The sequence below is a fragment of the Ursus arctos genome, unplaced genomic scaffold (assembly GCF_023065955.2).
Source record: "Ursus arctos isolate Adak ecotype North America unplaced genomic scaffold, UrsArc2.0 scaffold_23, whole genome shotgun sequence".
Lineage (NCBI taxonomy): Eukaryota > Metazoa > Chordata > Mammalia > Carnivora > Ursidae > Ursus > Ursus arctos.
Genome location: NW_026622908.1, coordinates 40,408,372 through 40,430,448, shown reverse-complemented (window position 1 = coordinate 40,430,448; position 22,077 = coordinate 40,408,372). Strand labels below are relative to the sequence as shown.

General features: G+C 49.5%; 1 protein-coding gene across 11 annotated transcripts in view; it reads right to left on the bottom strand.

Moving 5' to 3' along the window:
- The window catches only part of MARK2 (microtubule affinity regulating kinase 2), a 56,730-nt gene that overhangs the window by 21,366 nt on the left and 13,287 nt on the right, over positions 1-22,077 (bottom strand). The window lies entirely within an intron of this gene.

Genomic DNA, 22,077 nt, shown 5'->3' with positions numbered 1-22,077 from the left:
GCCCGAGCGGCTCCTGCCTGGGAACCTGGACTGTGTCGCAACCGAAACCACCACTAGCGGAGAGAGACCGGGCTTGGCAAGGAGAGCAACAGGGACAAAAAGCCCCACAGCTTCCCGCAGGCCAGGGCCTGGTGGCCAGAAAATGCATGCAGTCCCAGGACACGACACCACCAGGAGCAAGGTGGGAGGAAAGGGCAGGCAGGGAACGGGAAAGAAGGGAGGCAGAGAGAGAGAGAGAGAGAGAGAGAGAGAGAGAGAGGCGGGTTTAGCTCAACTTCCTTCTCCCTTCCCCTCCCCCTCCCCGGAAGTGGGCTGCCCCACCCTCCCCAAGGTGCTTTGCTGGGTAACAGCTGGGAGAGGGTGAGGAGGCTCCCTCCAGCCAGGGCTGTCGTAAAGTCGTAAAGTCCTTATCTCACCTGCAGCAGGTGGGACCTGGGTAGGGGCTCCAATTGGCTGGGAGGAGTATGTGTGAATCAGGCCGGCTGACCCAGAGAGCAGCAGCCTTGCCAAAGACCAGCAAACCACCCATGGGATAACAAGACGGGGGGGGGGGTGTGTTAAGCAGAAACCAACAATTCAACAGTGGCAGATGGACCTCCTGCTTCACAAAAAGCAGTGTTTAACTTAGAAAATGCATATTCCGCTTATATGTAAAATACTTGGATGTAATTTCAGGGAGTTCAGGGACCCTATGAAGCCCCTTTAGACTAAAAACCTTTGTCACTGATTGAATAAGACATTTAATCCTAAAATTTGCCCCAAAGATGGGGAACCAACCAAATGTCCCTCTAAGCCCCTTCCAGCCCTGATTCTGGGAGTCCATTCCTAGGTTCCTGCCCAACACCCAATGAGTCTCCATCACCGCCCCCCCCCCCCAACAACAACACTGCTTTAAGAACTTTGAGGGCCAGGGACAGCTGGGACGCTGGTCTTCACACCTTCTTCCTGCAAAGCTCTCCTGTCTGGGCATCTGCTAATTCGGGGTGACTGGAGCCCTCCCTTGTCTGAGTTCTGTGTTCTGGTCATGCCTTTCTTCTGGCTCCCAGATCTACTTCGAATTCATCCCATATCTCATGGCTAGGATCTTTCCCACTAAGCAACTCTTAAAAGATCTCATGCTGGTAGGCCATAGACCCCTCTAGGGAAGGGCAAAGCCTCCTCTGTGCCCTCCCAGCACCTGACCACAGATAGCAGGAGACCATGCCACTCAGTGTTCGCCTTACACAGGAGCCCGGATCCACACATTTGGCATTTCTGACACTATCTTTTCTGCCACATATTCTCTATGTTCTCCACACCTGTAGGTAGCATCCTCACATTACAGAGGAGAAACTAAAGCACAGAGGTTACAAGACTTGCCCAAGGTCCCACAGCCTCCCAGCACAGAGCTGGGACTGGAGCCCAGGCCTTTCGTGCCCAGGTCAGCACTCTGTTGTTCCTCACGGTCACCTTTGCTGGCTTCCCCCAAAAGAACATAAGGAAGCCGGGGGTGGGGGAGAATGCCTAGGGCAACAGGAATGCCAGTGTCTGGCTCAGGCCAGTGCATAGGGCTGTTGTGAGGACACACTCGGGGGTCCCACAGTGCGCCCTGCTCCTCTCACTCCTCTCCAAAGTGGGCCCTGATCTCAGTGCAAGAGCTTCGGGTTTATTCCGGACCCTGGGCTCAGGCTTGCCAGCGACCACCTGCCCCTTCATTCAGAGGCCAGAACAGGATCAAACGGCAGCATTTTTCCAGTCCCTAGGGTTCTGCAATGTGACAGAAGGATTGTTTCCTCAATCCTGTTTGTGGGAAGCAGTAAGGGGTTTTGTAAACTGAGGAAGTACTGAGCACTGACCTCAAACAGAGAGGCTGGGGAGAAATGGGTATGACTGAGCTGACAAGTCACGTGGCTGTGGTGAGTGGCTAGTTCTTTAACCCTTCCTCCTTCGCCGCATTCAGGAACCCTCTTTGCATCCTTTAATCCTGAGCAACTGTCACTCTCAACTGCCAAGAGTCAAGAAACCCAAGGAGCATTGTGGGTAGGAGAGATCTCGTAAGGCTGGGGGAAGCACTGACCAGTGGAGAGGCTGGCTGCAACCTCCCCACCCCCAAAATTAACTGTGATGACTCTGCCCGGGGTGCCCTCACCCTCAATACCCTGGTACAGAAGGGAGGTGGGGTTGTGTCAGAGTATCAGAGGGCTGCTCCCTCTTTCTAGCCGGGGTAGGTGCCCCCCTAACAGAGGAGACCTGCAGAGCCGGCAACTGAAGCCCAAAGCCCAAAGCACGGTGGGTCACTGCCCGCTAGCTCTTTGAGCTGCAAGCCTCACCCCAAGGAAGGGGGACCAGCACTGCAGCCTGGGCCAGGAGGGGAGCAGCCTGCAGGCCTCAAAGCAGCCATGGCAGGACCCAGCACGTGCCTGGGAGGACCAGCAAGCAAGAAGTGACCTAGAGTGCCACCAGAACAGATACAGCACCCGCAGCCTGCTCCCCTGCGTGCAGGGGCGCCACAATACAGCGCTTGACCCCTCACATCTCCTGCCTTCACAGCCACTTGAAACGCTGGGCTGTTCCTCAAACAGGGTGGATTCTACTGAGTAACCAGAGCTTTACCAGCTTCCAGTACCACTTCGTCCCTGAGAATCTGCTCACTGGTGTCTGGTCTCTATCTCAATCCCCAATTACTGTTGCTAATTCAGCAAACCTTTGTTGAGTGCCTACCTCTGGAGCCAGGGCTAGTTGCAGAGTTCAGAGAGATCTGGTTCCTGCCATCTAGAAACTTAGGGGAGGGAACTGTATATTATATTAGACTCACCACAGTACCTCTGCTTACTTAGTAAGGGGGCAGGACAGCATGACAGAGCTCTGGAGGCTGATGGGTCTGGTGTGGGAGTCTTGCCTTTGCTCCTTACTAGTTCACTGAGCACAATCAAGATTCCTTGACTTCTCTAGATCTCAGTTTCCTCATTTGGGACATGTGGACACCAGCTGGACCCACTTCACAAGATCGGCATGAAGACAAAACGAAAAATGCACACCAGTGTGGACCAGTGCCCAGTGCACAGTAAGGTCTTGACAACGTTTCCTACGATCTCGCTTCCCTTTCAGATAGGAACCCCCTTCCCATCTCAAGGGGTCCTCTGAGCCCAGAGAAGAGCGATCATCTCTAAGAACTTGACTACAAGCACCAGTGGAGTAAAGCTGGTATTGCTTCTGGAATAGGGAAAAGTAAAATTTCTACCATGGCTGGGCTGTCAGGAAAAAAAAGACCCTCTTTCCTAACCTAAAATCACTCTTGCCAAAAGGAGTGGGTGAATGAGAAGGCAGTCACGCCTCTGGCCTCTAAGTAGCCCAGAGGAGGAGGAAGGTGTGCCTGCTTTCCCTTTCCTCATGGGCTCCTTAACTCCTTCCTCCCAGAAGAGGTCCAAGAAACAGCCGACATACCAGTACCACATGGTGCCAAGGGCTGGGGGAAGCTCACACTGCCAGCCTCGCACTCCATTCGGCGCCGCCCGTACCAGTGGGTTACTGTAACCATGGAGACCAACAAGTTCCTCCATATCACAGGAGAGAGTCAGGCTGCCAGCAGCCCAGGGCTCTGGGGGAGGCAGAAGGCAGCCTGCAGCAGAAAGGTTTGGCTCACTTTACAGAGGATTGTGGGGAGCTGATGGGAGTCTAACCAGTGCAGCTGAGGTGCCTGGGCCTCCCTCTTCCTTCCTTTGTAGTTTATGTTTTTATTTAGCACATTGTCTGGCTGTATACGGTGTGGTAGCAAAGGGCGTCAAACTGCAGTCACAGATCTGCAGTGGGACCCCAGCTCTGCCACTCCGGCTGCTGGGTAGGGAACGGCTCAGAAGTGTGGTACGAAGAGGTACACAGATGCACACACTACAGCAAGGCTGCAGCTATCATGTAACAACTTCTTTTAAGGGATCCAGGTCAGTAAACACTCTTATCCTGAGTTTATCCCAAATCCTTTTGTTCGAGGAATTACCCAGACACCTCCTTAGCACAGAGTGATCTCTCCCTTCTCTGGATCTCACAGCACCGTCTGTACCCGTTCATCTCTTCTGACTATGTGTCACCACGCCTTAGCCTCCTTGCGCTCTGAGAGGTCAGAGACGGTGTCTTGCTCACCCTCGTATGCCCTTAGTGCCTAACACTTAGTACCTGCACCCAGCTGGCCCATGGTAAAATACTTGAATAAAAATGGTACAAGTTTTTGATCCTTACAGTCACCCTCCTGGAAGGTGAGACAAGGGCAGAGGAAGATTAAAACCTCTTGTCACAAGACCTCTTTCTCCTCTTTCAAGACAGTTGTTGGTTCCCCATCTGGCCTTCCCACTAGACGGTGCTTTAGGGAGGGACCGGATCTGTCTGATTCATGGCCCACAACAATGCCTCCAGCGCAGAGCAGGAGTCTGCAACAGTTACTGAATGAATACATGTGTATGAAGGAATAAATAAGAAAACGTGTAGGGGCATCTTCATGACAGTCTCTGGGCCCCGCACCAATAACCCACATTGTGTCCTCTGCAGACAACAACATCCAAGCGGGCAGGAAGCCACAAGATCCCCTTGCCCAAGGATGGAGGACACCTATGCAGCATTCATTCCACTAACAAACTTCCTCAGCTGACAAGGCCCTTGGTACTCTCTCCCGATACAATGCTGGAGGCAAAGGAGGTCGCCAAGGTGGACTGGAGACAGACTCAGAACACAGGCAGAGCCAGGGATGGAAGGGCCTACACCACCAGTCCCGTCCCTGAGCCCCTCAAACAAGCCCAAGCCCCCCTCCTTTCATCACGGGGGGGGGGCTCTCCTCTGAACTTCCTGATGCCCCACAACCACTGGGCCCTCCCACTTGAGACTGCTCTCTGCCTCTCCACATTGAATCTCACAACTGCTTTCCTATCAAAACCACTGTGTCTTGCTGTGAGAGTGCAACGCAGCTCGGGCCATTCTAAAAGCTACTGATTTGGGGAAGTGACAGTAACTTGTAGGAGACATTTACTCTTTGCCACACTGAGAACTCGGCTTTCATATTTCCTCCTTGAACCGATGTAGTGACTGTAAGGCCCTGTCACCCCAAGAACGCCAACAAAATTCACCCATACACACCTGCCTCCTGTCCTGCTGCACAAATCGGCATTCCCACCCTGCCCCCCACACCCCTCCCCAAGCTGCCTCCTGTTACAGAAAAGCAAAGGAACTAAAAACGGCAGCTGGGAGCTCAGTTGACTCACCCAGCATAATCATCTCCTCCCAGAATCTCCCATCTTCTCCTGGGGTTTTTGCCAACACAAAGTAAAAAAGAAGCACGAGATCTTAATAAAAAACAAAACAAAAAAACCCCACAAAAAACAACTAACCCCCCCCACAAAAAACCTCTCTCAGCATTTATGCAACCACCTTTCTACCTGAGTGCAGATTTAACCCTTAGTATTCACCCTTTCCAACGTGGTTTCCTTAGAACATCTTCATGCCCAGGAGCAGATCCGGCTCCAGGCTGGGAAACAGGCTTTCTGGGTCCTATCCAGTTCCAGCTCCACACTGGAAGGTGCTGAATAAGACATGTGCCTCCTTCCACTGCATCTTTCTCTGGAAGTGGAAAAAAAGACTGCCTCCCTACTCCTCCAGTCTCAAAGAGGGTGTTGAAGGAGGAGGAGGAAATAATCAGAAAAAACAATGGGACAACGCTTGCTGCCCCAGAAGTCACCGTGGCCAGAGGTCGGAGCCCAAGCAGGGGAATAAGTAAGGGAAACCACCTAAGGTCATCACTACCACTGTCGCCTCAGAGCAGTTCCCACCTGGCCGGGCTGCAATGTGGCTGCGTGACCATTAAAAATCCAACTGGCCGCTCTCTGCATGAGCAAACCCCCATGGGGCTGCTCCTGCTCACAGGGGGAGGCGTCATCTTCCTCCTGCAGCAGACTGTTAGGAACCCAAGCAGGTGAGAGCACCTGAGTGGTGACACTGGCCAGGGGAAGGGAGGCTGTTTCCAGTGCCTTCTGACAATGAGTGCAATCAGCTAAAATTGAGAATTTGGTCTCACTCATCCCTTTGAGAGATCGCGAGAGTGAGTGTAGCTCTCAGACAACCTTTCTGGGTGGGAGGCAGTACCTTTGTATGTTTCTTTTTGTCTTTGTCATTTAGTATCCAGAAGGACAACTTACTTTTCGTAAGAGATGCTAGGACTACAAACTAATGAGAACATCTCCACAAAGCACACGCAAATGTGCTGCAGCACATCGGTCCCCAACTTAGCAAAAGTTCCATTTGGAGAAGAACAAATGGTGGCTGTGTCTTAGACCAGCTCATGAGGGCCCACCATTGTGTCTGAAGTAGTATGTTAACCATACTTAAGATTTAAGAGGGCCCAGAACAGGAACACTAACTCAAGAGTTCTGCCTCGGGACCTAGGGAACATGTCTTTGCTCTCTAAGCAGCACGAGCAACAGTAACTGAGGCTCTGTAACCTTCAAACTCTGGGTGAGGGCCTAAAACAAGAGGGCTTGGGCTGGGGAAAGGGGCTTCAAAGCATTTGGTGTGGTAGCGTAGGAGGCAGGGTCCGAGGAGAAATGAACTCAGGCAGAGGTGAGAGATGAGGCTGGAGTTTTGAAAGGAATTTTGAGCGGGTACTGCCTTACAGGAAAGATGGGCTAATTATGGAAGACCTCTCTAGCTCTCTCTCTTCAGCTAGAGAGGGAAGAAAAGGGACCCTGGACAGTCCCCTGACATATCAGGGGCAAATGCTCCTTAGAATGGGCTCCCTGCTCGGCACCTGAAGCCTGGGATTTGCTTCCTATCTACCTCACTGGACCCACTGTGGCCTCAACCCTGGGCTGAGGATGGAGACTGCTGGACCTTGTTACTAAGTGGCCATGACCTGGGCAGGTGCCTTGGCTAGCTGGCCAGATATTTGGAAGAGGGCTCATTCGTCAGAAGTTAGGTGGAGAAGACTGGAAAGCTTCTCAGTGAGACTGTGTATATGTCAGCTTATGCTTGTAGGCCTCAGTGTCCCCTAAAGCCAAACACTGCTCATCTTCTGGTGGCAATGGCAGCTCTACTCAGGGCACCCTAGTTGTTTGTGCAGTTGACCTAGGGAGCAGAGAGGATGGTAAATGAGAAGACAGCCATTATCCATTACGAGTGCCTTCTTAACAAGCACTCTTTAATAGTTAATTCATCTTTTCAGAGAAAGTCCTGGGAAGAGAGTCTGAGCTTTTTTTTTTTTTTTTTTTTTTAAGATTTATTTATTTGAGGGGCGCCTGGGTGGCACAGCGGTTAAGCGTCTGCCTTCGGCTCAGGGCGTGATCCCGGCGATCTGGGATCGAGCCCCACATCAGGCTCTTCTGCTATGAGCCTGCTTCTTCCTCTCCCACTTCCCCTGCTTGTGTTCCCTCTCTCGCTGGCTGTCTCTATCTCTGTTGAATAAATAAAATCTTTAAAAAAAAAAAAAAAGATTTATTTATTTGAGAGAGAGAGAGAGAGAGAGAGAACACAGCAGGCTCCACACTGAGTGCAGAGCCCAACTCAGGGCTTGATCTCAGGACCCTGAGACCTCGACGTGAGCCGAAACCAAGAATCAGACACTCAACCTACTTAGCTACCCAGGTTGCCCCTGAGAGTCTGAGCTTTCTGACCTCTGATATGAACCTGGAAGCAGGGCCCTTTGGTACGGATTAGCTCAGTACTGGTGGAAGCCCTCCAGAACTAGAACCACCAATGAACAAGTGGTGCTAGGGAAGAAGGGGCCACTGTTGGGCATTGTTAAATGAACTATTACACAGACTGCAGACAAGAGAATACTGGTTATTTTGAAGGAGGCAAGCAGCCAAGTCTCTAGCTCATCACCTCCGAATTCACCAAGAGAGGGCAGGGAAGAAAGGGTGCCTACAGAGGCAAACAGACCCTCCCCAACACATCCCGAAGGGCAGCTCTAATTACCAACAGGCATGGTGACTGAAATAAAGAGCTGAAGACTGAGAGAAAAAACCCACCCAGGAAACCTCTGATCAGAAGAATCTAGGTGGGTAGCAGGAGGCCACTGCTATGCATTCTGCTGTTCTACGTAGTCCAAGCAACCACCACAAAGACCCCACAGACAGAGAAGGGTTCCTACTAAGAGAAAACAAAAGGTATCAATCAATTTACCAAATACCAAACCCCGTCCAAAATACTTAGAACAACGCCTGGCACATACTAAATGCTCACGACATGCTGGCTATTATTACTCTAATTCCATATGCTTTCCCAGCTTATTGGGAGGTTCTATAGGTTACCAGAAAAAGATACGATTTTTGGGTTTAACTTCTTTACCTAATGCTCACCACAAATGCTCTCTATCTCCAAAAAGAGATGGATCTTTTCGAACTGGCCCGGGAGAGCTCTTGAGATGAAGACCAAGTTCTGCTCATCTGCTGGCACAGCCTGGACTTGGACTTGGGTTTCCGGCAGAGCCAGCAAAGGCTCCAGCGGCTCAACTGTTTTATCCCTTCCATAAAAGGCCACTCTCCTCTGCCCTGATAAAAAGCACATTAAACCTACACATTGCACCCCAGGAAAATCCAGCGTGCACCCCACAGCTCCTGTGATATACAATGTCAGCAATATGGCCGAGATTTTCTAGATATATGGACCTGGAAGCTTGCAGATCAACAGTCGCAATGGGACATGTGACTAGTAATTAAGAAACGGACACACACAACTCACACACAGTGTGGCTAGAGGCCCTGGCGTGTCCTGAAGAGTGCGGCCTCTTCAGTTGTGAGACAGGGAAGCCTGCATGAGGGGAGGAGGGAGGGTGGTGGTGGTGGTGGGAACTTAGCTACACTCCCAGCTCCTCCGGGGCGGCTCTGGCTCAGAGACTCAGCAGCCTTCCGCGCAGCCAGGCTCCCACCACCAGCTGTCCTTCACACAACACAACAAGATCACTGTTTGGGAAGATGGGATTTTCGGTGTTGGGGTTTGTATCCATGAACTAGCATGCATCTGTCTCAGGGGCAGTTTCCCGAAACAGCTGCATGTCCTGGGCCCCCGCAGCCAGGATTTGAGATACAGGAGGAGAAAGAGAAATGAGACACCAGAAGTAGGAATTCAGGAAGAGTAGAAGCAGGAAGGAATGAAACTGCCTTCTTCTCACCCCTGTCCCACAAGAGCAGACTTTCCCTTCCTGGTCCCTACTAAGGAGTCACATACACCCCCACTTACAGCAGTCCTCGCTTATCCATGGGGGATATTCTCCAGGACCCCCCAGTGGATGCATGAAGCCACAGACGGTACCAAACCCTATATACAGCGGACCCTTGAGCACCATGGGTTTGAAATGCGCAGGTCCACTTATACACGGATTTTTTTCCATACAGAACAGTACTGTAAATGTATTTTCTCTTCCTTATGACTTTCTTAGTAACATTTTCTTTTCTTATTTCGTTTCTTATTTCTTATAAAGCTTATTTTAAGAATATAGAATATAGGGGTGCCTGGGTAGCGCAGTCGTTAAGCGTCTGCCTTCAGCTCAGGGCGTGATCCCGGCGTTATAGGATCGAGTCCCACATCGGGCTCCTCCGCTATGAGCCTGCTTCTTCCTCTCCCACTCCCCTGCTTGTGTTCCCTCTCTGCTGGCTGTCCCTGTCACATAAATAAATGGAATCTTAAAAAAAAAAAAAAAAGAATATAGAATATAATGCACATAACATACAAAATATGGGTTAATCAACTGTTCACAAGATCGGAAAGGTCAACAGTAGGCTACAGGTAGTTAAGCCTGGGAGAGTCAAAAGTTATACGCGGATTTCCAACTGAGTGGGGGTCGGCACCTCGAACCCCTATGTTGTTCAAGTCTCAACTATATATACTATGTAGTTTCCTATAGATACATGCCAATGATAAAGTTTAATTTATAAATTAGGCACCGTAAGAGACTGATAACAAAAACTAATAATAAAATAGAACAATTTTAACAGCACACTGTAATAAAAGTTATGTGAATGTGCTCTCTCAAAATATCTTCCCGTACTGCATTCCCCCTTCTTGTCAGGACACAATGCCTACGTGGTGAGATGAAGCGGCGTGACTGACGGAGTGTTAGGCTACTGCTGACCTCCGACCATCTGCTTCTGGACTGCGGGTGACCATGGTTAACTGAAGCCGCAGAAAGCGAAACTGGGTAAGGGGGGACCATGGTACCTTCCTTGGCAGACCCAGGTTTTCTCCTGGCGTCTCCACCTCTTTACCCTGACAGCTCTGCCACGTCAAGTGACTGTGATATCTAAAGCTGATGCTGGTTACCCCACGAAGAGATAACCAAGGTCATGTGAGCGGCCCGACACGTCCTGCTGCACTTGTTTATAGGCAAGAGGATTAAAACAACCTGTCAGGGGAGGGAAGGGGGCAAACCCTGTACGCAGGCTGAGCACTGGCACCACGGCCCAGAGGCCTCCCGGCAAGACATCTTTTGCTCAAATATAAAGCAGAAATCTCTCACCAGACACCAAATCAGCTAACTATGCCAAATGCACTTATGACCCAGTGACCTTGAGGCACTGCTCAATTCTTCCAACGTTCTTCGTATGAAAGGTTAATGTTAGGGTTTTGGCGGGGGGGGGGGGGGTTGCGGGAGAGACGAGAGCGACGGCCAACACGGTACCCCATGAAGAGCCCCAAACCAAATTCATACCCAAGCAAAGCCTTTCTGGCCCAACAAGAAATGTCTGAGGTATAGGGTACGCAAAAAGGGAGGTTCCGAAGGGGTCTTTGGATAAAGCAAGCACTCAGTTCTCTGATGCCTACAGGTCCAAGCAGAAGTCAAACTACCCAAACAGACTTCCTACGACCATTTCTGCCTACTCAAAGTCAGAACTGGGAGGCAAATTAGGTACAGCTCCAGGGCAGAGAGGCTCAGGTAGCAGGGAGTCCGGGGGCCCGACGAGGATCACCATCTCTAACCAGAGAGTCAACCTGACAGTGGTAGCACTGGCCACAAGACACAGAGAGGAGGAGGGGAGAGAGAGGTCAGCACCCGAGCCCATGGCTCCAGGCAGCCTAAACTCTTGATAGTGATGTTGCAGAGAAGCTGGCCCCTGGTTCTGCAAAATAAGATTCTCTCTCCCTTGCTCCTCTGCAAAGCCATTTGTCACAACCCCTAAATAACCCATCCTCCCCTCTCAGCAAGCTTGGGCTACTCTGATCTGGTCTCTGCCTCAGGCACTTGGGCCTTAGCAGCAAGAAGGTGTTTCCATTTGGGTGTTCCCCTTGGCTGGCTGGACAGGTGGGCAGAAGAGGGCTAGGGCGGGGCCGTTGTCTGGCCAGCCAGAGGGGAAAAGTGAAACACCTGCTGGCAACCTGCACTCCCTCCCCCAGTCTCCCCTTCTAGCAAAGGGGAGCAGCTACCACTTTCCTAATCCTTTACTCACAGTCTAGCTGAGGCCAGGGAAGATATACCCCTACTATGAAAATGGCAGGTAGCAGTCCGGCTTAGGAGCTAAAGAACCTGGCTTAGGGAAAAGAAGGGTATTGTGCTGCAAGGGATTCCAAGAATAACCTCCCCAAACCACCCACCAAGCTCTTCTGAAGAGCAGGGGTGTTTAGAAGCGCTCTCCATTTCCCCATGCATCAGAGAAGAGGGTGGCCTTGGGCTGACACACACCTGGCTGGGTCACCATCTCCTCTAAGGAGCCCTGGTCCCCCTAACACCAAGTGAGTCCACACCTGCCACAGAGAACCGGCTCAAGACGGTAATGTGCTCCAGAGTTCACATACTCACGCGTGCATTAATCTTCCTCCAGATAGCCACTGTCATGCAGGGCAGTGAGGCGGGCTGAGTCCCTGCTTGGAGCCTCTGAGCCGGTCACTCCAGTTTGCTTGGCAGTTTTGGGGGTGGGACGAGGTGGGGGGAGGAGGACAGGGAGGGGAGACGAGGAGGAGGAGGAAGGGAGATTATGATTCTCTATTTTCAAGCCCCACCCCTAAAACCAGGGAGGGAAGCAGCTGAGTTCTCCTGGCGGGCACGCTCCAATCTCTGGGCACTACAGAGCCAACCAGCTGCATAAGGAACTCGGGAACGTGCACATCAAACACACGGCGAAAAGGAGGGGAAACCAACATGGGTAGAAGTGAGTTGGTCTCCTGCCAAGAACTCTGAATGGTACTCCTATCAGAACTAGAACATAACAGGAGGTGGGCAGGTTTATGGTCCCTGGGGAAAGGCAGGAAGGGAAACAGTAAAAGCCAGGCCAGCATGGGAACAAAACTCACTCCCTGGCAGGAGAGGGGACGGCCCAGCCGTTCGCAGGGCAGCATCCATACGTGGTCAGAAGTGAAACACTGTCCCGTGATGCCTTTCTGAGGCGGACAGTCCATGCTCCAATCTTAGGTCAATTTTCACACGCTTTGCCAGCGCTGCCCTGACCCCTGCGGTTTGCAGCGCGGTCATTTCTCCAACCTTGTAAGTTAAGGTCTGCCACTCAAGCAGTTGATGACAGGCCGGAAGCGGGACTCTCACTGGCTGTGTGGTGCAAGCTACTCTGCGACCAAGGGCAGCGCGCAAGCCACAGATGACGGCCCCTCCCACGGGAGGAGAGAGCTCCTCCTTTGCCAGAGCAGAGCCCAGGGCTGCCACAGAGAGGTGCTGTTTAGTGACAGAAATGTCTGTGCGGAGTGGCAGGAGGGACAGCCACGAGATACTTCCTCTTTCTCACCAAATGCTGCCACGGGCCTCCATGGCTACCTTTGAAAAGCTGGCAAGAACCTCGGGGGGGGGGCAGCAATGGCCTGTAAATCACGCCCCCACGAGAAGAGGGAAATCGGGCCTGACCTCTGGGCTGAAGCACCTCCCCAGCGTCCTCAGCCAACCTGCTCCAAAGCTAAAGCCAGAGTCGCCCCACCAAGACTGTCGCCTCAGCTTCCTCTCCACCCAAACCAGTGCGTAAAAATCCAGTCCAGTCCCGCACTCTACAGCACGGGGTGGGGGGCACCAACAGTCACGTCAGCAGGGCACTCAGCACTGGCAACAGGAAGTGACGGCTTCATAGTCAAAGTGCCCCTCCAACACACAGGACTCCTGTATATGTATCTGTGTGCACATGCATGCGTGTGTATACGTGTGTGTGTAAATGTCTGTGTATGTGTATATACGTATACACGTATTTTCAGTCCAGACCCACATGGCTTCTGGATTTTTCCTTCAGCTTCATAATGAGCTGGCTGGCTCCCTTTCCCTGCCTGCAGCTCCAGCTTGGCCCTTGTCCCTTCCTAGAGTCTCACTCTGGGCTCCAGCCAACTGTCTTCAAATGTAGAATGTTCTCTCAGACCTCCAGGCCTTTGCTACAGCCTCCCACTGCCTGGAACGCTTCCCCTCCATCATCCACTCCCATGCCTCTTCCTGGTAGCCTCCGCTCAGACATCGCTTCCAGGAAGCTTTCCCTGCTCCATCCCTCTGACTTCACAAGGTCCCTGACACACATCACTTCAAGCCTCTTGTACAAGGACTTCGTGGCTTGCTGAAGGGCCTACTTCACAGCTCTTGGTGGCTGCCTCGTTCACCGTTACCCAAGACCGAGAGCAGCCTGAGGGAAACTTCTAGGACGTAGGTCATCTCTGTGTCTTCAGTGCCTAGGTACAGTACCCGGCACCTAACAGGCTCTCCATAAATGCCTTCCTAATTCACGAGGGAAAGTCAGCGTCAGGGTCTTCCTGTTTTTCCCGGAGTCTCCTCACCTGATAGCTCTGAGCACAACTCGGCCCCGTGTGAGCCCTCCAACCTGGGGCAGGGCTAGAATGCTGACGCCCGTTGCTTTCAATCCATTCCCCAAGGCCTTCTGGCACCTCTACGGACAGAGTGTCTGGCAGGATTTCAGAACTCATCTCCGGTGTGTGGAGCTGGGGACTGCTGCCCTTCCACTTGTCCTTTCCCAGCCTCCCTTCTGCCATGAGGTCTGCGGGTCAGCCCCTGTGCAGGCCTTCCAGGCAGCAGGACTGCTTATGCCGTGGAAGCAATGGGGGTATAGTGCCAAAGTCCCTGAGAGAGAATGATTCTAGACGCGGTCCCATCCAAACAAGTTGTATGACCTTGAGCAAGTCACTTACCCTCCCGGGCCCTGGGTCTCCCCACTTGTAAAATGAAGGTCCGCCTTGTGTGGGCGTGAGGGTTTTCAGTGCCTTTGTGCTCATAAGCCTTCCAGACCTGTCCCTGAGACTGTAGCAGGAAGTGGGCATGGTCTGCACATCCTGAAGACCACATCCTGACCTTGGTTTACATCGGGTCAACCTGCCTAAAAGTCTGGTTTATATGCCTTGGACACCAGGCTCACACACTGGAAAATCTCCTCTGCCTAGGGCTGAAAAAAATTGAAGTTAACTCAGGTGACTACCTCAGACTTAGAAACATGACAACCCTGAACTCAGGGTGCCCTAGGGAAGGATCCTCTCCCTCCCTAGACTTCATTTGCCCACAATTTATAAGCTCCTCAACCCTCCCAGCCTCTCTGCCTACCATGAGTGTGGCTCCAAGGCACAAGGGAAAGGCACCGGGACACAGTCTATTTCCGGCAGGCCCCAGGGCTCTGCACACGGAGTGTGAGCCGTGCTCAGGAGGCGCAGCCCCGGCAGAGTACGTGGCACACCTAAGCGCCTATCCCCACCTGCAACAGGATTCCCCAGCAGCCCAGCTCCTCAGAGAGCTCCGGGGTGGGGAGCTGCCCACCTGACTGTCCTGGGCAGGTGACCCATGAGGAGAGACTGGCTTGGCAGAGCCCCAAGCAGCAGTTTCACTCTCCCTGCCCCCAGTAAGGGGAGGGGGGAGGCGGGTCCCAGCAGACCAGTCCAACAGGTCTTTTTGCCACCACCCTACACAGCTAGTGCCTTCTGCACCAGTTCAAAGGCAAGAGATTCAAAAGTCAGGTGGAGCTTTTACACCCTGAGTCACAAAGAGCAGGGAATGGAGAAGAAAGGAGAAAATGGTCATCCTCTCATTCTTGCCCTACCCACAATGGTTCTGGAAAACATGGTCCCTGATCTCACAGTTCTTGGGTCAGTTCAGAAAAGCAACTGATCTCCCCCGAGATGCTCAAAGAAAAATCTGGGTTCTCATCATCACCAGGCACTGAGGTGGTGTGAAATTAGTTCTTCCTGTGCCATGCTCCTGAGCTTTTCTCCCACTATAAATAACTCCAGCTTTCTGATACAGAGCACATGATCTCTCTAACTCTGGACAAAGTCCCCAACACTCAGTGTACCTCTGTTCACCCATCCAAAAGAGAGAAGGATGAGGCCAACTGAACCAGAAGCAACAATGTAGCCAGAGATGCTGTGTGTCAGAGGCAAGAACAGAACTCAGCAAAACCAGGAGGGCTTGCTTTCTGGCTCTGGTCCCTACTTCAGGAAGCCAGACAGGGCTTCCTCAGCAGTGTGTTCTCCCCGTATGGTTTCCTCTCTGGGCTCCTAACACAACCCAGTAACAGCGTTAACCTTTCTATCCTCTCATCCTGAAAAAGTTGTCTCTTTAGTCATTATTACACATACTAAGACACAAATTAAGACATATATGTCCAAACTCTGGACAGAGAGGTGTCTGATTTACAACCAATATGGACACACTCCCTTAAGGGTGGCTATAAGAACGTCTATTTTATAATTTTTCCGACTTTTTATTTCACAAATAATTGAGAGATGACCATCCACAAAGCACTCCAAAAGACTCTGGGGGAGGAAGGGATACAGAAAAAGATAAAAACAGCCCAGACTTCAAAAGAGCTGATTAACTAGTAGGAGAGATAAATAAGCACAAATCACACAGTCCAATGCGGGACCAAATCCAGGAACCAAAGTTAACGGTCCACCTATTCCCCCCAATTTACTAGAAGTCTGTGGCTTTTGTTCTTTTTCAGAAGAACCATGGGCAAAGAGATCTGAAGATCGCAGGTCTCACCTATAGCTAGGGCCATGAGTTCTGCCAGGATCTTTCTAAACCCTGGGGCTTCAGCGAATGGGGATGCCCACCCACTGAGTGAACCGTGGTGAGTTGTGGATGCTGGCATAAGAGGAAGCCAACCCAGGGGCGCCTGGGTGGCACAGCGGTTAAGCATCTGCCTTCGGCTCAGGGCGTGATGCCGGCATTATGGGATCGAGCCCCACATCAGGCTCCTCCGCTATGAGCCTGCTTCTTCCTCTCCCACTCCCCCTGCTTGTGTTCCCTCTCTCGCTGGCTGTCTCTATCTCTGTCGAATAAATAAATAAAATCTTTAAAAAAAAAATAAAAAATAAATAAAAAAAAAAAAGAGGAAGCCAACCCAGGGCTTGACTCACTGAAGAGTCAATCATTAGCCTTCCTGGTCTCCTCCCCATCTGGAAACTAGGGACAGGCCTAACAGACAAGCAAAGATGATATGGGAAGAGCTTAAACACAAAGTCAAAAAAGTTGCTCAGGACTCAGGTCATGGAAACGAAGTCAGAATAAACCCCTAGCAAGAGAACAAAAGAGGGTGCTCTTGGGGAAGTCTGCAAGGGATTCCTAAAGCTCTGCATGGAGAACCCCCATCACAGTGCTGACTGTGAAGAGGGAGGCACATTTATACATTTTTCCTTTTATTTCCCAATTGTTGGTTGGCAAGCCTGATCTCCCCCCTTAACTCCCACTCAACCAATGCCAGAGCTCAGGGCACATGGACCCCAGTCTTTAAACAGGACCCTTACCTATCGGGCTACCAGCAGTGTCAGAGCTGTTCTGGAAGGTAGTAGGGAGGAACAAATATTCATTCTTGGAAAGAAATACTTGGAAAGAAATAAAATTCCCTAGACAAACAGAGAAGATTCTATGCCATTAAAAAAAAAAAAATCAGTTATTTCAGGGCCTGGGGATAAAGATCAAGGCCCAAGTCCTCCTCCATTGTGGGGGAAAACAATTCTGAAGGCAGTTCTAACTTAAAAATGGGAAAAGCTGGTAAGAGGCTTGGTCCAAATCACCCCAAAAGAAAATCACTTCCTGAAAAAAAAAAAAAAAAAAAAAAGCAGGCGAGGGGGAATGAAAATTGGGTTTAAAACCTTTCCTGTACAGCAGATAGCAGATTAGCTACACAAGACCCTTCCAGAACAGTTTACCGTGAAGAATGTTATAATGTGGGCATTCTGGAGGTGAAGCCGGGAGCTCAGCACCTACACATGTATTACTGAGAAAATCCTCACACCATAATCATGACTACGGTGCGCCGTCAGTGTCTGACATTTGTCACTGGGGTGGGTTCACAGTGCAGTTTTGGCAGCTTGCCCTGGCGGCTGTTTCACAAGCAGTTTCTGTGGTTTCAAGAAAGGCACGGTGTTTGCTTTTAAACACTATCTTAAAAATATATTTCAGAATAGAGTTCAACCATTCCAAGATAGGAGGGAATGAACAGCAAACCAAATGAAGGAATCTGGTTCTACTGAATAGAGAGGGAGCACGCAGAGGGGCAGGGGAGCGAAAGACCCCTGCCTCCCAGACCGGCAAGGAAAGCCAACGTACGTAGTCCATGCCACCAAGTTAGAAAATAAAGATCCAGAAATGGCACTAAAGACAGGAGATTAATCCCTACTCAGCTCTTCAGCTATCCAAAATAAACTTACTTGGCTCAAATCTATTTGTTTATTTAAAAAGGAAAGGAAACAAAACCACCCCAACAGTTCCACATCAATGCAAAGGACAGTCATCTAATCAATTAGCAGCCACACCTCTCTGCCAGTGTGATGTGGTAATTAAGGTAGAGATTTTTCTCCCTGGGAATACAAGTACAGAAGGGCCGAGCCCCTATGGGCCTAACCCATTATGACAGCCTTTTTATTAGCAAGAAAACACTGCCACGAACTCTCCAAGGAAGCGGTGGCCCGCATCACTAAAGAACACCTGTGCGTATACAGCGGCTACCACCACGAAGAGATAAAGTGCTGGAGGTGGGTGTGGGGAGGGGAGACCACTCATAAGGAAGCCCACAGGCTGTGCTTCCCCAGGTAATTTACGTGGACCTTGGTTTCACACCCGGAACAAAAAGATGGGTTCTACAGTAATTTAGAAATGGCACAAAACCGTGATCTTGGATAAGTGAATCAGGTTTGAACACAAGTACGACTCTTCTAGTTGGACTCCCTCTTTCTCTGCAAGGGCAGCAAGAGGGGCACAGGTGGGTAAATGAGGCTTGAATTAAGGGCAGCAGTTCACCACTTTACGCTCACTCCATGCTGGCATCTTCAAATAGTCTTACAATTTCAGAACTTTGCTAATAAAACTCAAAACACCTAACAGGATAAAAGAAAAGGCACTATTGCCCAGGTGAGACAAGCAAGTAAATCAAACCATAAACTCCTACTAAACTCAAGTTAATTAAAATTCCATAGAGGGGCACAGAACAATGACTCTTAAGACACAATGCAAGGTCTGGGAAAACCATAAGCATAACTACGGGGACGAGCTTCAGGAGAGAGCGCGGAACCAAAAGAAAGAGCGAACAAAAGCAAACAGGAGGTAGTGGCACATAAAGCAAGCAACGGGATAAAGAGGCACAGCAGGGCTCCCAGGACGGAACTGGCAAGGCCCAAATGCAAACAGCGGCCTGGCACTACCAGCTACAGTGCTCAGTGCCCTTGGCAGTCAAGGCTAAAAGCGAGTAGCTCTGGGCCTCTGTGTAAGTGGCACGTAGAGGGTTGTAAAGGGAACACATTATTTTTGTGATAAAACGTACGCAGTTAAGATCCACGCACAAAAGCTTTTTTTCCTCCTTCGGAGGGGGGGGGATGGGGATGTGGGGGAGTGCCTACAAGAGTTCTAGAATCCCAGCAATTCATGGGTGCTACAGAGCAGGACAGTCAAATCTAGGAATCTAAGCTCTCCCGTGCTATGAGGTACTTACTTGTTGGTTATCGATTTTAGGTCTCAGGCCTGTGGCTTTTCTAAAACGGTCTTTGAAATTCCAGAAGATGAGAGGACACAGAGAGGACAGTCAGAAGCCAGGATTAAATAATAAAGTTTAAAAAAAAGGTTCCCATAGCTCTCACACGGAGCCGTCAAGACCAGGGAGGCAAGCCCAGAGAGCTGCACCTCACTCTTGGGCCACAGAGGGCAGAAACAATCTGGGGCAGAGGAGTCCATGCACACTCTGAAGCCAACCTGGGAGCCAGGTTTTACCCCACTGACTAGAAGCGAATCCTAAGGGATCTATCTACATCCTACTGCCCGGACACAACTGAAGCAGAACCAAAGCATTCACCACAGTCAAGAAAGTTTTGTTCTGACACCGACACACACTGGACCATTCGGGTTTGTAACCTTAAACAAGTTACTCAACATTTCTGGATCTCTTCGTTTCCTCATCTGTAAAATAGTAAGACCTACCATCTCACAAAGATCAAACGATTTAATCAATGTTAGACAGCTTAACAAACGTCTGGGACAAACTAAGTGTTCAATACATATTGGCTATTATGATGTCTATAGCTAAAGCCAATAGCCTCAGCGCAGACTATGCCCTGTAAATGAGAATGGGCAGGGGTAGTCGAACCTTCAATTACTCAGCCTGTTCCCTTTTAGAGTTCCCCAACCACTTGGAAAAGTAATGTACTAGAGGGCCATCCAGGAGGCACTGTTACTGAGTCACTGCCTTAGCTAATAGAATGAACAAATCTCCTTTGAAAGCAAAAGTCCATCTTCTATACAGACCAGCGGCCGAAGAGAGAGAGAAAAGCACATCAAGGCCAATTCTGGAATTGAAATGAAAGCCACATGTGAATCTGAAAAGAAATAAGCTTTGTGTAAAAAGCAGAGGATTATGGGACTGCTGAGTGATGGAAAATGGAGCTATAATCCTGCACATCTATATGTAGACTCAAACTGATATAAGGTAAGCACTTGATTAAACAGTGTTTTTTAATGACCCGATGAGAAGTGATTCTGAGCAAATGAGATGAATTTAAAAAGATTTGCTTCAAGCTGGTACCAAGTGACTATTAGAGGAGGCCCCAAGGTCTACCACTAGCTGCCCCAAGGGAAGCCTTCCAAAGTCAGAGGGGCCATGGAAATTGGAGGATGAATACAAGCAAAAAAACAAGGCGAGAATGCTAAGGTACTTGAGAAACTATGTTATCTACTGCTATTTTACCTGTCCCTTAAAGACTCATCAAGCAAAGATAAAGTTCACACCCTGTTACACACCAAATCTGCTTACCTCTTACAGGAGAAAATAAACCGTATCTCCGTTAAGTGTGGGATTTGGCAGGCACGTTTCATTAAGAAACAGGGCCAACAAAGAGTTAAGCACAGAAGAAATAGGAACAAAATGTGTGGGCTCTGCAGCCACCTGGGGAACAGACTGTTGGGTGTTCTGGCCGTAGTGAGCGACTGGAGCCTACCAGCCTTCAGCTATTACAGGCACCAAGGTTCTTCAAGGATAGAGGCTAAGCAAGCTTTGCAGTTTTCAAATTTGGAATTGACCAATAGCCAATGCATAAGCTTAAAAAAAAATCTGTCATAATGAAATCCAAGTAAGCCAAATGATCTTTTTAATGGGGAAAAAAAAAAGGCCAATGCTCTGTATTAGAAGGAGGAAAAGAGCCAACTTTGGTCAAAGTCCCTCGGGTCACTGAGAACCAGCTTCCTCAGCTAGAATGACTGCAAACCCAGGCAGCAAGTACCTTCCTGCAACCCAGTCAGCACTCAGGGAATTGCAAAACAAAGGCTCAGTATGAGGTCATATCAAGTAACCAACCAATGGAGCACAGGGATGATCAACCCCATGCTTGTCTACAAAAGATACTCTCACACTTCTGTCTGGAAACCCTTTACACTCTCTTTACACTCCTAATTACTAAGGACCGCAAATAGTTTTTGTTTATGTGGCTTATAACGACTGTATTATAATTAAAACTGAGAAAATGCTAAACCCATTACAACTACATGTCTTAATATTACTAAGCCCATTACAACTACATGTCTTAATAATTACATTTTCTAACATCAACTCAATACATATCATCAGAATAAAACCCGCATTAACATTTTTTTTTTAGATTTATGTATGTGAAAGAGAGCACGCACGCACAGAAGTGCGGGGGGAGGAGGGGCAGAGGGAGAAGGAGTGAAGCTCAAGGAGACTCCCTGCTGAGTACGTGGGGCTCAATCTCATGAGATCATGAACTGAGCCAAAACCAAGAGTCTGAACCGACTGGGCCCCCCAGGCATCTCCTGAGTTAACTTTTAAAATGGAATTAAAGCTACAACATGGATGAACCTTGAAAACATTATGCTAAGTGTAAGGAGCCAGACACAAAAAGACAAATACTGTATGATTCCACTTACATGAGGTCCCTAGAGTAGTCAAATTCATAGAAAGTAAAATAAGAGGTTGCAAAAGGCTGGGGGAGGGGGAGATGGAGAGTTCTTGTTTAATTGATATAGAATTTCTGTTTGAGATGACGAAAAATTTCTAGAAGTGGTAGACAGTTACATAACATTGTGGATGTACTTAATGTAACTCGACTTAAAAATGATTAAAATGGTAAATTTTATGGGTATTTTACCACAACGAGAAAACGGAATTAGAGCATAAGGTTATGACAGAATTTCGGGTTACCATAATTGGGGAACATCCTATAAACTAACCAGTATTTTTCAAAATTGTCAATGTCATAAAAGACCAGGCAAGACTAAGAAATGGTCACAGATCTGAGGAGACCATGGAGATGCGACACTTAAACGCAGTGTGGGATCCTGGAGTGGGTCCTGGAACAGAAAAAGCGCATCAGTGGAAAACTGATGAAATCTGACCAAGCTCTATACCATGGCTAACAGTATTATAGCAAGGTTACTGCGTAGTTTTGATACACGTTCCGTGGTTATATGAGATGTGAACACAAGGGGAAGCTGAGTGAAGAATGTAACTCTTCGGGCTAGTTTTGCAAGTTTTCTAAATTTAAGAATATCTCAAAATTAAAAAAAAATAACTGTTTAAAAAACCTCACAAGGCCAATGCTCTGTATTTGAAGGAGAAAATGAGCCAACTTTTGTCAAAGTCCTTCAGGTTGCTGAGAACCAGCTTCCTCAGTTAGAAGGACAGCAAACCAAGGCAGCAAGTGTCTTTT